Source organism: Camellia sinensis, chromosome 7 (genome assembly GCF_055761805.1).
Source record: "Camellia sinensis isolate YWXY chromosome 7, ASM5576180v1, whole genome shotgun sequence".
NCBI lineage: Eukaryota > Viridiplantae > Streptophyta > Magnoliopsida > Ericales > Theaceae > Camellia > Camellia sinensis.
The window spans coordinates 97,679,006-97,693,498 of record NC_138967.1 but is presented as its reverse complement, the minus strand read 5'-3'; the positions used below and the strand labels follow the sequence as shown (position 1 = coordinate 97,693,498).

The 14,493-nt window shown below is 33.9% G+C and overlaps 1 long non-coding RNA gene across 2 annotated transcripts; it reads right to left on the bottom strand.

Moving 5' to 3' along the window:
- Positions 1 to 356: 356 nt before the first annotated feature.
- LOC114264884 (uncharacterized) lies at positions 357 to 9,222 on the bottom strand. Of its 2 annotated transcripts, XR_014335774.1 has the most exons (5): positions 8,937 to 9,200; positions 5,780 to 6,066; positions 2,946 to 3,025; positions 2,455 to 2,558; positions 357 to 698 (listed from the first exon to the last, which is right to left on the bottom strand). It is a non-coding gene; the product is annotated as an uncharacterized LOC114264884 (long non-coding RNA). The 2 variants fall into 2 exon arrangements; XR_014335773.1 differs by lacking the exon at positions 357 to 698 and having other exon boundaries at positions 2,259 to 2,558; positions 8,937 to 9,222.
- Between the last annotated feature and the right edge of the window lie 5,271 nt (positions 9,223 to 14,493).

The window sequence follows — 14,493 nt, the reverse complement described above, 5'->3', positions numbered from 1 at the left end:
TGATCTACAAACTCATATTTATAAAAACAAAAAATGATGTGAATTCTTATAATCTCTTAATTTCTAATCAAAACACTCATCATTGCCCTCATATTTTAAAAAATGTCATTGACAATCATTTTAGATATGCTTTCTATATAAACATTCTGTTCGAAAATCATTTTTCATTCATAACCTCTTTGTTCTTTTGTCTCATTATATTCCTTAATGGATAATCTAGTGGGAATTTTGAGACAATCGTTGGGTTGAATTGAATGTGCATTAGTATTACATGATGTAGTAAGAATTTGAAGATACATAAATTCCGAGACATAATTGTATAATTAAAAATGCATCAGATTGGAACGATATAGAAATTTAAATATAGAGGACCCTTGACCTTGCTTCTAATTTGTATTAACTAAATTTTTTGTAATTGTTGTAGACGGCAATTCCAGTACTCAATAGGGACTAAATTCAACGTTTTTGTACAATTACCGATAGATGTTCAGTGGACAATTGCAAGTCAGGTAATATATTTGATCTCTTCTGATCATGCAACAATATGCATATAATCGATTCACACACTGAATATATATGACTAAAGTAACAATCTCTAAAATCTTATCCATTTACTATTATCCTGTGTCAAAATGTGGACCAAGCTGATAAGACTCATGAATCAATTAACTGAGAAATTTCCTGTAATTGATTTTCACCTGATAGAAGAAAAAACATAATTAAAAAAAAAAAAAAAAAAAAAAAAAGGGAGAGAGAACAGGGACATTAGTGCAAGCATGATTTACTGGGTCATCCATTTAATGATTTCTAGCTGGAAAAAATACAAATCAAATTTGATTATTCTTCTTTTGAGTATATTCATAGAAAGGAATTGAAGGGACACAGACATCTTAGTCAATTCTTCAGAAAGAAACATCTTTTTCACTCTTGGTACACACTGATTAAGTCGCAAACACAGCCTGTTCGGTATTGTTTTCAAAAAGATTTAATTTCGTGTATTTAGAAACAAAAATAATGAAAAGTTTCAAAAACAATTTTCATTTTCATTTTTGTGTAGAAACAATTTTAAAAAATTCATGAAACAATTTATAAGGCTTTCCTAAAACTGATATGTTTCCAACAAATAATTTTCAGAAACGCACAAGTTCTCAATATCAATTCCCAAAAAAAGGAGCAATACCAAACCTTTCCAATAATCTATTTTGAGAAGAACAGCAGTTCGTTGTTCCCACCTAAACCCTAAATCCAATATCAGAAAGTATTTAACATGTGGGTATTGTTGTTAACAGGCAAGAGCATATGCAAGAGCCCTTAATGCAACACTTTTCTTTTCAAGAGCAACCTACAACATTAATGTGAACAAGATCTTCAAGTTCATCATGGCAAAACTGTTCAACCTACCATGGGCTCCTGACCGAAACCTCACAATCGGAGAACCCATCATCGATTTCTAGATCTTGCTTGGGATTAAACCTATTTGGTTTGTAAGTAGAGTAGGAAATTTCTGGATCCTAAGTAAGAAGATTGAAATCAACCGGTTCATTGGGTTCGTATTAATTGTCTGTTCCCAATGAATATTCAGAGTTGTTTCATTTGAATATAATGAAGAGGATGATACTGGCTCAGGAGCCCACATCTCCATGTAAGAATAACTTTGTTTCATTCAACCTATTACTCAGCTCAATAAGCTTATATATATTATGAAAATCAAGCTACTTAAGTTCTACTCATTATCAGCTCAATCGAAACTCGTTTGAGATCAGCTTGAAAGGTAAATATTCAAAGCTTGGATCCTAAGTAAGAAGATTTAAATCAACCGGTTCACATGGTTCGTATTAATTGTCTGTTCCTAGTGAATATTCAGAGTTGTTTCATTTGAATATAATGAAGAGGATGATACAGGCTCAGGAGCCCACATCTCCATGTAAGAATAACTCTGTTTCATTCAACCTATTACTGAGCTCAATAAGCTTATATATATTATAAAAATCAAGCTACTTGAGTTCGGCTCATTATCAGCTCAATCAAAACTCATTTGAGATTGGCTTGAAAGGTAAACAAGCCAAGCTTGAACATATTTTGGAAGCTTGATAAGTTTTTAAATCAAGTTTGAATAACCTACTACTTAGCTCGACTCAACTCATTTACAACCCTATATGTGTTTTAGTTGAGGACATGATGCATCTTCTGAAAATAAATGGGATTGTAAAAGACACACTGACTTGTTGGGGGAGAAAATGTAAGTAAGCTAGAGGGAATTTGAATGGTCACAAGTGATGCTTATCAAAGGAAGATTTAAAAGTGTCATCAATCGACTAGTTTACTCAGAAAAAGCTTTTCCACCACAATGTGAAAAATCATATTATTTTGAACTTGAAGGCCAAAATATATGCCATATTAGCGTATCAGGCAACGATAACAAAACTCGAAATTCATAGGACATAAGGGTCCAACCTAAAAGCAGATATATGGCATTTGGAAACGAGCATCACTCAAGCTTCACTTCTCTTGTTGGTGGGTCCAATTGCAAATAGTAGAATGGTTCCGTTGGTTCTTCACTGTACATCAAACATTCAACCAATTGATCAGCAGCAACAATTACTTCAGAATGTAATGGAACAATTGAAATTAGAATTAAGCAATGAGTTATCTCAAAAAGTAGAAAAGACTTCAAATTATTGTGCGATGGAAATTTTGGTCAATGAAGCAACTTCTAACAAATTATAATCTACATATCTAGTATTCTATGTGATTAACTGCCAACGAAAAGCTTTCAGTGACCAATTAGAAAATTCTGAAGATTAAAGAAGGCATAATCTAAGATGCTTCATGAGTACATCAAAAGAATGTACTATAGTATAAGTGAATGGAAAAAAAAAAAAAAAAAAAAAAAAAAAGAGAGAAGAAAAAATTGGGATAAGTCATCCGAATGAAAGAAAACATACCCAGGTTTTGAGCGCATGCATTGCCAGAATAGCTTGAAAGGACAAGGAATTGTCCTAAACGGGTTACCTTCAAAGCACGCCTACACAGAACACGACTGAAATAAACTCAAAATGTACTAAAATTGAGCATAAACTTAATAGTGAACCTTCAACTACAAGGCCATCATAATACATGCTGACAAAGGTCAAATAGTCATAATCTGTTTCCACTTAAACATAGTGTTTCGTTTGGGATGTCTACCATCTCCTTGCACATCTAAGCATGATTGGTTATTTTCGTCTCCTTGCGATGCAGTGATATTGAATTTTCTATAAATGAACTTACTTCTACTTTATTCTGTGGTTGCCAGCAAGCGAAGCAAAATTGGAAAACGACAATGAAGGCCGAAATGTGATATGGAATCAAAATTATAAAATAGGGGCTTGATAGGAAAACTTTAAGAAAACTTTGAAAAAAACAATATGAAACATTAGAAGACTTCCACGATAAATAGACATGCGACCTCAACATAAAAAGATGAGTTTGATCCTCCACTTCTTTGCATTGGGGTTCCCTGTGTGTGTATGTGTTTAGGTAATGGCTAATACAAATGCCAAAACCAGCATAACATATTCAATCAAGAAAGTCGATTAACTCTAGCAAAATATTGTACAACATCCAGCTAAAATAATACTAATTCTAACACTGGTAGCACGCAAGTCCAACAGTATGAAGCTAAGAAAAACTACAAACTGTTACACAAGAATCTTTGTGTCATTGAAAAGGGTATGAACTTTTAAAGTCCCTTTCAAGGTAGGTTTTACGTGTGGATTGCAACTCTCAGGAAGATTTTGTAAATTTACAATTGCATTTGAAGACATGTTCCCCTAAATTGAAGTTCAAAGTGCAAGGAGGTGACGGAGTTAGAGGACCATCTCCCTTAGTAAAGTGGCTAGGGAGGTGTGGAATTGCTCTGGGCTAGTTTCATGCAGACTAGGTGTTTTCCAAGTTGGTGGGTGGTGGCTGAGTTATTTCAAAGTTGGTGGGAAGTAGAGCAAGTAGAAGGAGAATCGAACTAAGGAATGGAGCCCTTTATGTGGAGCATTTGGGAAAAGAGACTTCCATACTTCTAAGGAGTTGAGTCAATTGACAAGAAGGCGAAGGTCAAATTTAAGAGTTTGATATGTAGTTGAGCCCACAAAGAGTTAGTCCATCTTGATGATTTTAAGAATTTTCCGATGATATCTTTAAAAATAGATAAAAGATACAGTAAATAAATTCTAAAGATAAAAATAAACTAAAAATCCAACCAAATGAGGGATGGTCCTAATGAAACAACTACAGAAGCACTATAATGCCTTTTGCTCCCGAGGAGTATGCCTAGGAAGACCCATACTTAATCATATAAGCCTTGATGCATGTTTTGTGTGAACCTCTAAAAAAATTTCTAAGACTATATAACCTTTACACTATATAGCTTTAGAAAACACAACCCCACCCGAAAAGGGTTCCTCAACAACTAAGATTTTTTTGAAAGACACCTTCATACAGTCCCCTTTTGCCACACTTACAGGCATCACCCTCAAAGAAGTTTCTAAAAGATATATCATTCGTTCTCAAACCCCAAAACCCTAGTGCGCTAATTCTTTGGAGAAACACCTATTAATGATGACAGGCCACAAAAAACTTCTCCATAGCACTACTTTTTCAAGTTTCATATGGTTAAAGAAGAATCCACTGGATCATCAAATAAATGAGAAATCAATCTTTTTCATAAGTACAACAGCCCTATTATCAAAGTTTTCTACTACTAATTCAAAGCAGTGATCCTTTTCTGAAGGTCTAGCCACATCCCAGTTGATTGGAAAAATCATACCTTAATTCCTTAAAACTGCGTTCTTCTGGTTAAGTTTGAGTAACTTAGAAACATTGTAAAGCGGCATAATTCAAGAAGTTTTTAGTAGTAATCACATTTTGGGTCTCGATAAATCTGCATAATTTTTAAGGGGAAGTACAAGGGGAAGTACTCGAGGCTCATAAGCTTAAACAGATCCTTCGGCTTTCTTTCTACTTTCTTGCCTAGTAATAGTTACTTTTTTCCCTTATGGAAGTTCAAGCCTTCTGTAATTGACATTTTCTTTTATACTCTTTCGATGCATCTTACTATTAATGGTTCATCCATCATATATAACCAAAAAAAAAAATGTAAAAAAAGAGCACATTGGAATAAGGATATCATCAGACAAAATTTTCCACAACTCATAACATAACATCATCAGGTAACAAATCATTTGAGATTCATCAATCTCTCATCAGAGAGTATAAGTAAAAGTTACATGATTTTGTATAATCTACATGCACAGGATTGATTTTTAAAAAATGGGGAAAAACTTTTTTTATTTTTTTATTTTATCAGAATGAGTTTACTTGTCACTTAAATCAATTCAATTGTTCTAGACTTGCTAAAAATAAAAAGCTCAAATTACAACCAAACACAAAACTTTAACTCAGTACACATTGCAAAGCACAAAACAAATGAGAGCATTAAAACCCAGAACTAGTTCTTCAGATGCCCCAATTCAAACATTGAACACCAACCCACATTGCCCATACCCATTCTCTAATCAAATAGTGTATATGAAACATATATGTAAGAAAGGAGAATTTTTTGTATGCCAATAGGCACAACGCTGCACTACCTTCCACCAATTTATATACCCAACATAAATATAATAGATTCGACTATCAAATTCAATCATAATAATAGAAGGTACACATGACATATATCATATCCGCACACAAAAATTACTTGGAAACAAGGGTTTAAGGGTTTGATGGGGAAGAGAAAGCTTACTTGGATGACATCTTCAGCTCGATCATTGCATCTGTGGGCCTTTGGTTGCCGATGATCTCCCTCGGGAGTGCCCCATGGGCTCTCTCTTCTAGGTACGGGTCTCGTACTGCTACTAGTACTACTACCACTGCTCATCTTCTCTCTCTCTTCTCAATCTTCGCTTCGTCTTTCTTTCTCTAAATTTGTGTTTGTGTATCTAGGTTGGGAACAGAAATGGGTGAGCTACAAAAGGGTCCTAATCTCAGCCCTTGGTTGGAGCTTGGAACCGCCATTGATTGATCCATTGGCTGTACTTTTGATGGGTTAGTGTCCGATTATTTGGAGGGTCCAAGTGGAATTTAGAAGAAAAAAAAAACTATATTTATGAAAAAAAAATTATAATTTTCATTATTTTTTTATTAATATTTGCAAATTTTCTCATTAATTTGTAATTCTTTTTAAATATTTTTTCTTATTTGAATCTACTTTATTTATTTATTTTAAAATTTTGTCACTACAGGAAATGACAGTTTTGGCAACCAAAATATTGGTCGCCAAAAGTCCCATTTTTGGTCGACGAAACTAATTAACGACTAAATTTTTTTGCCGCCAAGGTCGTCGCCTATACCCTGTCGGTGATAGTATTGGCAACTAAACTATTTTTGGTAGCCGAAAGTGAAACGTTTGGCTACTAAACTTTGGTTAGTCGGCAAAGATTAACTTTGCTACATTAATAGGAAGTTTAAAATCAGCTTCAAAGTTATTATAGACTAGAAACAATTGGGATATATGAACAAAACAAAAAGGGAAATAAGAATATTAATGTCCTACATGTACATATAACATTTGTTGCATAATCTACGTAGAAAGTGAAAAAAAAATGCTTAAATTATCTAGTGATATATAATAGTTCTCAAACAAAAAAGAGTTATGAAAAAGATTTAACAAGTCAGGCCTTCCCAACAATGCACATTCTAAAATGATATAAAACTAAAAAACAGAAAAGTAATTAAAACACATAAAATGCTATGAAGCAAAACTGAAGGATGTTTTCAATTCTCATTACCTTAGAAGGAATTGACAAACTGAGTTTGTAAGTTTTCTAAAAACTAGAAGCAGTTAGGACATGAAACCAAACCCAAAAAAAAACAAAAGCAGTTAGGACATGAAACCAAACCCAAAAAAAAACAAAAGCAGTTAGAAAAAGGCAGCTACAAACTGGAGGGGCAAAGGGCAGAGCTAATAATGAAGGAAGAGAAAAAGAGAGCCTTCGATGTATTATTAGTCAAAACCACGATTTTTTTTTTTTTTAATGAGTACTATTTATGATAGAGATTGTTGATGCAGAAGGCATACTTTCCTACACAAGCACAGTAGGAAAAACAGAATTTTCTAATAGCATCTATTATGTGTTCACATCTGCGACTCAGTTCTTCAAAATCCATGACTTGAAGTTGCAAAATGGGACCAAAAGTGTACTGTTAAGAATTCAATCCATATCCTCTTCAGCCTCAGTTCTTCAATCCAAATCCTGGACTAGAGTGAAGGTACCTAAACAAATTTCTTACTAAATCAAAGAGAATTTAGAACCCAAGCCACGACCAAAGGTTACCAATATTATGTGGTTGTGATATTAGGGTGTCAAAAATTAACTTTCTGCTTAATTGGGGAATTTGAAACCTTGTGAGTAATGTTGTGGCTGGCAAAATGTGGTGGAGGATCATACTTAATGTACCACTATGTTTCATAGCTATAACTGAGTGATTTAAGGCTTATATAAACTCTTTATCCAACATTCCTAGGAGAAGGTTCTGTTATTGAGTGGCTGCTGATACTAAAAAATGTTTGATAGCTATACTTAATTTGAAACCCTGTGAGTAATGTTGTGGCTGGCAAAATGTGATGGAGGATCACACTTAATGTACCACTATGTTTGATAGCTATAACTGAGTGATTTAAAGCTCAACATTCCTAGGAGAAGATTCTGTTATTGAGTGGCTGCTGATACTAGAAAATGTCGAATCCCATGAGAGTAGTAAGACTTCTTAACAAGTTGTGAACATCGTTTGGCAACTTTGGAGATAAGAAAGGAAGCTACATTTAGAAAACTTCACTTTTACTATTCTATAGATGACTCAGCGACAAATATGTTTAATGATGACTACTATAAGACTTAGTATATCTATATTAGCAGTGATTTGATTTTTTTTTAATTACAAAAAATGCCCTGGTGTGCATGAAACTAGTTTTAAAACAAGTGATTGATGAACTCTTCTCTTTACTGAACAAAAAAGTAATTTTGATGTATGTCGGTGAGTTTGTATGAGTTCCTAAAACATCTCTCTTAAAAAAAGTGATGGTGAAATCATATCTTAGTGGGTGCTATTTAGTATTATGCCTAAAATATTGGAAAATCATAAGCCTATTCATTGAGAGATGTTATCATGCTGTGGAAGAAATCAATATGGCTGAACCATTCATATGTTACAGTGGTTAATATGGCTGTAAACTGGTTAGCAAATAAAACTCACACTAGTAAATTGGCAGCGTGATTCTGTAATCATCCTTTGGAGGTCAAAATATAGCTCAAACTCAACAAAGGAGGGAGAGATTTTCTCTTTTCATGTTACTATTAATTTGATTATACTGGAAATCAAGTACTCACACTCAACAAAAAATTAACAGACATTTTTTTTGTTTGTCAGTTTTGAGTTATGTAATTCCTATGTCGTTTATTTTGTTTGAATTTTTTAATAAGTTTTGACTTATATTGCGATATGCATACTGCTCTTGCTGAGAAGGCCAAATCAGTGCCTCCAACAACAAAGGATGCCGATAAACTAGTCCTCTACGGACTAGTTTATAAACCAGTCCAAACCCAGGTCATCTAACAGACTATCATGATTTCACTAATTCAAAACCCATTTTGGAATTATATCGAACAGGTCATCCGCATACTCTCTCCATAGCCAAATTCATATAACAATTATATGTATATATATAGAGAGAGAGAGAAGCAGGGATAAAAGGGAAAATGGGGCTGCTGGTGGTTGTTCATGGTGGAGGAGGAATCTGGATTAAACTCAATGGCGGTAGATGGGTCAATTTGGGGCTGGGTTTGTGTGAAGGTATGCGACTGGAAGAAAACAGAGAGAGAGAGAGAAAGAGAGAGACATACCCGGGGTAATGCTCCAATGGTGGATCGACATTGGTGCGATGGCGGTGATGCTCCTGTACCCGACGGCTATGGAGACAAAGCAAGAAAGATAGTGTGGAAGGAGGGCAGAGGAATGTGTGTGTGTGTGTGTGTGTGTGAGAGAGAGAGTCTCACTACGAGAGAGACAGACAGGCGAGAGAGGGAATTAGAGGTAAAGATTGTATTGACGGTGATGATTTTGAAGCCCTAGCAATCCAATTTTTTCCCGACTGTGTAGCTAATAACAAATGGATGGGTATTTTTTTTTCGCTAAATATTTAGTCGCCAATTAATTTAAAATATTTAGTCACTAATTAATTTAGAACCCCTCCAAAATTCGAAATTCCCCCCACCCCAAACTTGTAATTATAAATTTTTGATGACCACAAAAGATAAAAAGTAAATTTGTTTTATTCGGCAACTAAATAATTTTAGTAGCGAAAACTAACTCTATTTTTTTGTTGAAAATAAATTTTGGTCCCCAAAGATAAAAAGTAATTTTTTGTTTTCATTTGACGACTAAATAATTTTAATAGCCAAAACTAACTCTATAGAGACTAAAATATATTTTAGTCGCTGAAAATATATTTTTAGTGACCAAACGTTTAGTCGCCAAAGATAAAAAGTAATTTATTATTTTTCATTCGACGACTAAATAATTTTAGTTGCCAAATCTAACTCTGCAGCCACTGGAAAAAAAATTTTGTTACCAATTGTGGCATTTTTAGTAACTAAATTTTTTTTAGTCGCCAATAATCAATATACTCCGACTAAAAAAATTAGTAGCTAAATCTTGTACTTTTGCTGACTAATATAATTTTTGCTCGTCAATTTCAGAACTTTTGGTGACTAAATTTTTTTTAGTTACCAAATTTGGTCGCCAAAAATGTAATTTCCTGTAGTGTGTTTGGGTACATGTAAAAAAAATTAAAAGAGCAATTGGGATTTGTGATGTCCCGGATCCTAGACTCAACTGATATTGCGTAGTCAGATGGTTTGTTTTACTTTTGGCGCTGTGATTATCATGTTGAGTTGTTGAGATTTCAATTTCGTTCTTTCTTAACTTCTCTTAATGTTTCCAAGTAACAATTTTGAGGGTGGCTATATTACAAGTGTGCAGATAAGATGTGTGAGTACTTTGCGTGAGGAGCGGCTCCTACTGGGAATGCATCAAATATCCAAAGGAGAAGTAAAGCAATTCATACAAAGAATGAAGATGAAAGAGGGTATGATTATGATTTTGAGAGAAACAATGAAGTTATGAATAGATTGGAACGAGTTAAGGCAAACCAAGAAGCTATGAAATTGATAATGTTCACAACCATAGTGTTGGTTGGTTTTACCATGCTAATAGTGCTACTCAAGTGAATGTAACCATTTTTTTTTTCTGTGTGTGTGTGTGTGTGTTATTTTTGGGTTTTGAATTTAGTAAACCTTAAACTATGAGTTTTGATATGTAAAGCTTAATGAAATTACCTATGCCATGTCAATAGTGATGTGCTTCTTTTTTGTTTCTGTCAATGAAAGTTGTACAGCTTTGAAGTTGCTTTCTAATTCAATCTTTTATAATGCAAAAGGATATTGATATTTGTTATAAGCAGGATATTGAGATTTGTTATGCCTGAGACAGGTATTATTTGAGATGCAAATCAATTCAAATTAGAGATGTGAACTCAATGGCTTATTAAAATTGAGAAAGTCTACTTGATCAGTTTGTCTATAAAAAAGGAAATTAAAGTAAATTCATTCGAAAAGCAAAATTTTCTGAATAAAACTTGTCAGTTTATACTTGAAACATCTATCAATAGTACTCCACCAACAAATGGATATTGCAGGCAACAAGACATTCAAATTAAGTCAAATGAAAGACAAGTATTGTAGGTAAGATTTGGATAAGCACTAGAACCAACTATAAAATTAGGGAAGTGAAAAATTAAATTGCCACCCAACTATAAAGCTGCACAAGCATGTCTGAACATCCTAGATTTGAATCCAGAACCAGAATTACAATATCCTACAACCTCTAATTTCAAACATTATCAATATGGTCTCCACATAAAAATCTTAATACTTAGGACAAATATTATGATACAATAAAAATCTCCAAAATGATTTTCAAACATTATCCTACAATAATTAAATTGCATATTAATTGGAATAGATCTCTCTAAAACAAATATTAGGACAAAAGGTCTCCAACATAGATAAAATCAACTTCTCAGGGATGTCCATCTACATGACTGTCAGCAGGACTATGTGAGGCTTGCGAGACTTGGACTGCAAAGTGTTGAACACTTGTATCTTGAAGCAACTCCTGAAAGGATGTGTGAGTGGGATAGACAAAAAGCATTGACCGAGGCGTGTTATTTCCCTACAATAGAGCTAAATTTATTAAAATTTTATTACAATGTATAGTACCCTTAATGTAAAGTATGTAACCAATGATAACTCACATCATATGTACCATACATAAGAGGAGGACCACATGTACCACCCATGACAACTTGAGCTTGAGGTTGAGATTGAAAAATATAGGCACCATGACCATGATCCTAAATACAACCAATATAAACAAAAACAAAAATTTATGAAATAAAAAGAAACATTATTTAACATTTTCTTAAAAGGTTGCACACAAATAAATATTACCTGAATAGAATTACTACCCATGATGAAACGAGGTTGAGAGTGACCTTGGGAAGTACAAACGGCAACACCCTACATACAGGTAACGCAGACAAATTAAAAGCCATCACCCGACTACATTGCAAGGCAAACCAATTAAAGATAAAAAAAAAATTAAAAGTATTCAGATAGTTCATAATTTCATACAACTAGAGAGAAGACTCGATGAAAGGAATTCATAAAACTAACCATAGAAAGACCACATTACTATTGAATATTACCTGAATAGAATTATTTCCCATGCCGAAAGGAGGCTGAGATTGACATTGGGGAGTATAAACAGCAGCACCCTACATACAATGAAAAACCATAATCCATAGCACAAAATTGCTAGGTGCCATTACAGATAAATGAAAGTGGGTCATTAATAATAATATAAAAAAAAAAATCATTGTTTTAGTTTATTAATCTAGTACATTTTAATCATAAGCAATTTTTCATGTAAGTACCTGACTAGATTGCATGCTTTTCTTCGCTTTTCTTTTTTGCAATAGATTTTTCCATCCCACCTTTGATCCTCCTTCTTCCCTTACTAGTTGATTCTCTTTTCTTGAGTCCCTTAGCTTGAATTAGACAATCTACTTCATCACTCTGTGGGCATGTGTTACTTGACGAATTTCTCAAATCAGTTACCTCCACTTGACTACAAATGTGGACACTTAATTTGTCTTCAACCATTACACTCAATTCTTCACCTTTTGAAACTGACAAATGATAAGTTTCTTCACTTTTAGTGGCTCTACTCGCTATTGCTCTAAACATAGTCACTAATGACCGATATCGATCGCTTTGATATAGTTTCACATCAGCCTTCACTTCATACCCACGTCTATCTTTCACACTTTCAGCCCTTACTTTTTTAGTCCATTGTTTGAGTATATATTGTGGAGGAAGTCCCGTTGCATTGAATATATCTCTAAGCACCTTCACACAATGTCGACACAATATGTCCTTCACTTCAAACTTCCTGCAACTACAACTCAAAGAACCATCTTTATCCATTGTCACATTCTTGTCTTTTTTCCCATTTACCACTGTTCTTATTGTAAATATGGTACTCTCACCATCATTAATAGTGCCTATAATTAATGCTTCAATGGACTGCACGTACTCATTTTCGAATTCCTCAAAAATTGTTTTGGTTTAAATCTCTGCCACTTGCTTTAACCTCAAAGTTGGAATTGAAACCCTCGACAATTTTTGGGACAAATTATACTCGGTTTCCAATTCTTTATACCTCTTTTTATAGAGCACCCTCTCAAAATGCATGAAGAACTCCATCAAGTTATGGTCACAATTCAGATAATCCTTCAAAAATGCATTGAAGGATCCACTAAGTTGAGTAGTACTCATTCCAACTGCCCAAGAATTCATAATATATGGTCATTCCCGTTTCTCCTTCACGCGAAAAGTCTACTCCAACTAATGATGTCGCGTGCATCATACTTATCAAGCCTTTGGTCCCACTATATTCGAAATTCTTCTCTGTCATCAATGTCATGCATAAATTTTGAAAACATAGCCTTGACCCCTACATCATCGAAAATAGAACTTACATGCTTGACAGCATTTTGCATCAAATGCCACGTACAAAGTCGGTGGTTTGTATTGGGCATGAAAATTGGAATGGCCTTAGCCATCGCAGTATCTTGATCTATGAAAATAGTTTTAGGAGCTTTGTTTGACATTGCCTCCAGGAAAATTTGAAACAACCATGTAAAAGATTCGGCAGTCTCATCATACATCAACACTGCACCGAAAATAACTATTTCTCGATGATGATTAAATCCAACAAATGATCCAAAGGGCTATGCTCGTTATTTAATTTTTAAGTAGTGTCAAAGGTCACTACATCACCAAATTGATCATAGTCCATAATCATTTGAGAATCGGCCCAAAGAATATTACTTATCTGTTGTTCACAATCTAATTGGACTGCATAAAAAAAGAATAGATTTTCCACAGTTTTCTTACGAAAGTAATGCAACACACTACCTGCTTCTCCATATTCTAAATCTTTTTGTCTCTTCGATCTTAATTTTTTTTTTTTTTTTGGGTCCAATTTCGAGAAGCCAAATGATGTTCTTCCACCAGATTCATACCAAATAGCTCATAAGCAGACCTAAGAGGAATTCCAGATTCTGAAGCCAATTCTACTTCAATTGCTTGGGTGGTAGATATTTTTCTTTAGGATGGCAACATATGAATGCAATCTTGAGGCACAAGGTCATGATTATGATGTTCAACAAAATCACAAGCAACATATTTTGTTGAAATTCTTTCTAACTTGACACTAAATCAGGCATCACAACCACATCTTACCTGTTGTCTCGGATTTTTGACAAGTGGATCTCGTTTGTCAATACCCCGACTTCCCTCTTTGTAACATACAAACATCCGTGAAGTTATCTCCTTCGTATGTTTGTTCTTGTTTGCATAGGCCTTCCTAATACTGAAGCTCACCTTTCCCCCATAGGTATTGTAAAAGTCATACACAGCTTGTTCAAAGTCAAATGACATTTCCAATTTCGGCTTCCAACCACAATTGGCCAACTCATCAACAATATTTTTTTCTTTCATTACCTACAATTCAGTATTATACAAATAACAAGTTTTACCCATCCCTGTTCTTACTATTTTTTTTATAAAAATAACAAGGTCATTAATAATCAATTTCAACATCATACATATAACAAGGTTTAGCCGTGTTAGTTGGAATAATCAATTTCTCTCATATCAACAATACTATATGTGCTTCATCCTTGTTATGCTACGCATTAATATCGCAAATCAATTTATCTATTCTTGTTATTTTTAACACATCTCTCTCTCTCAAGGTTTAACTACGTTTATA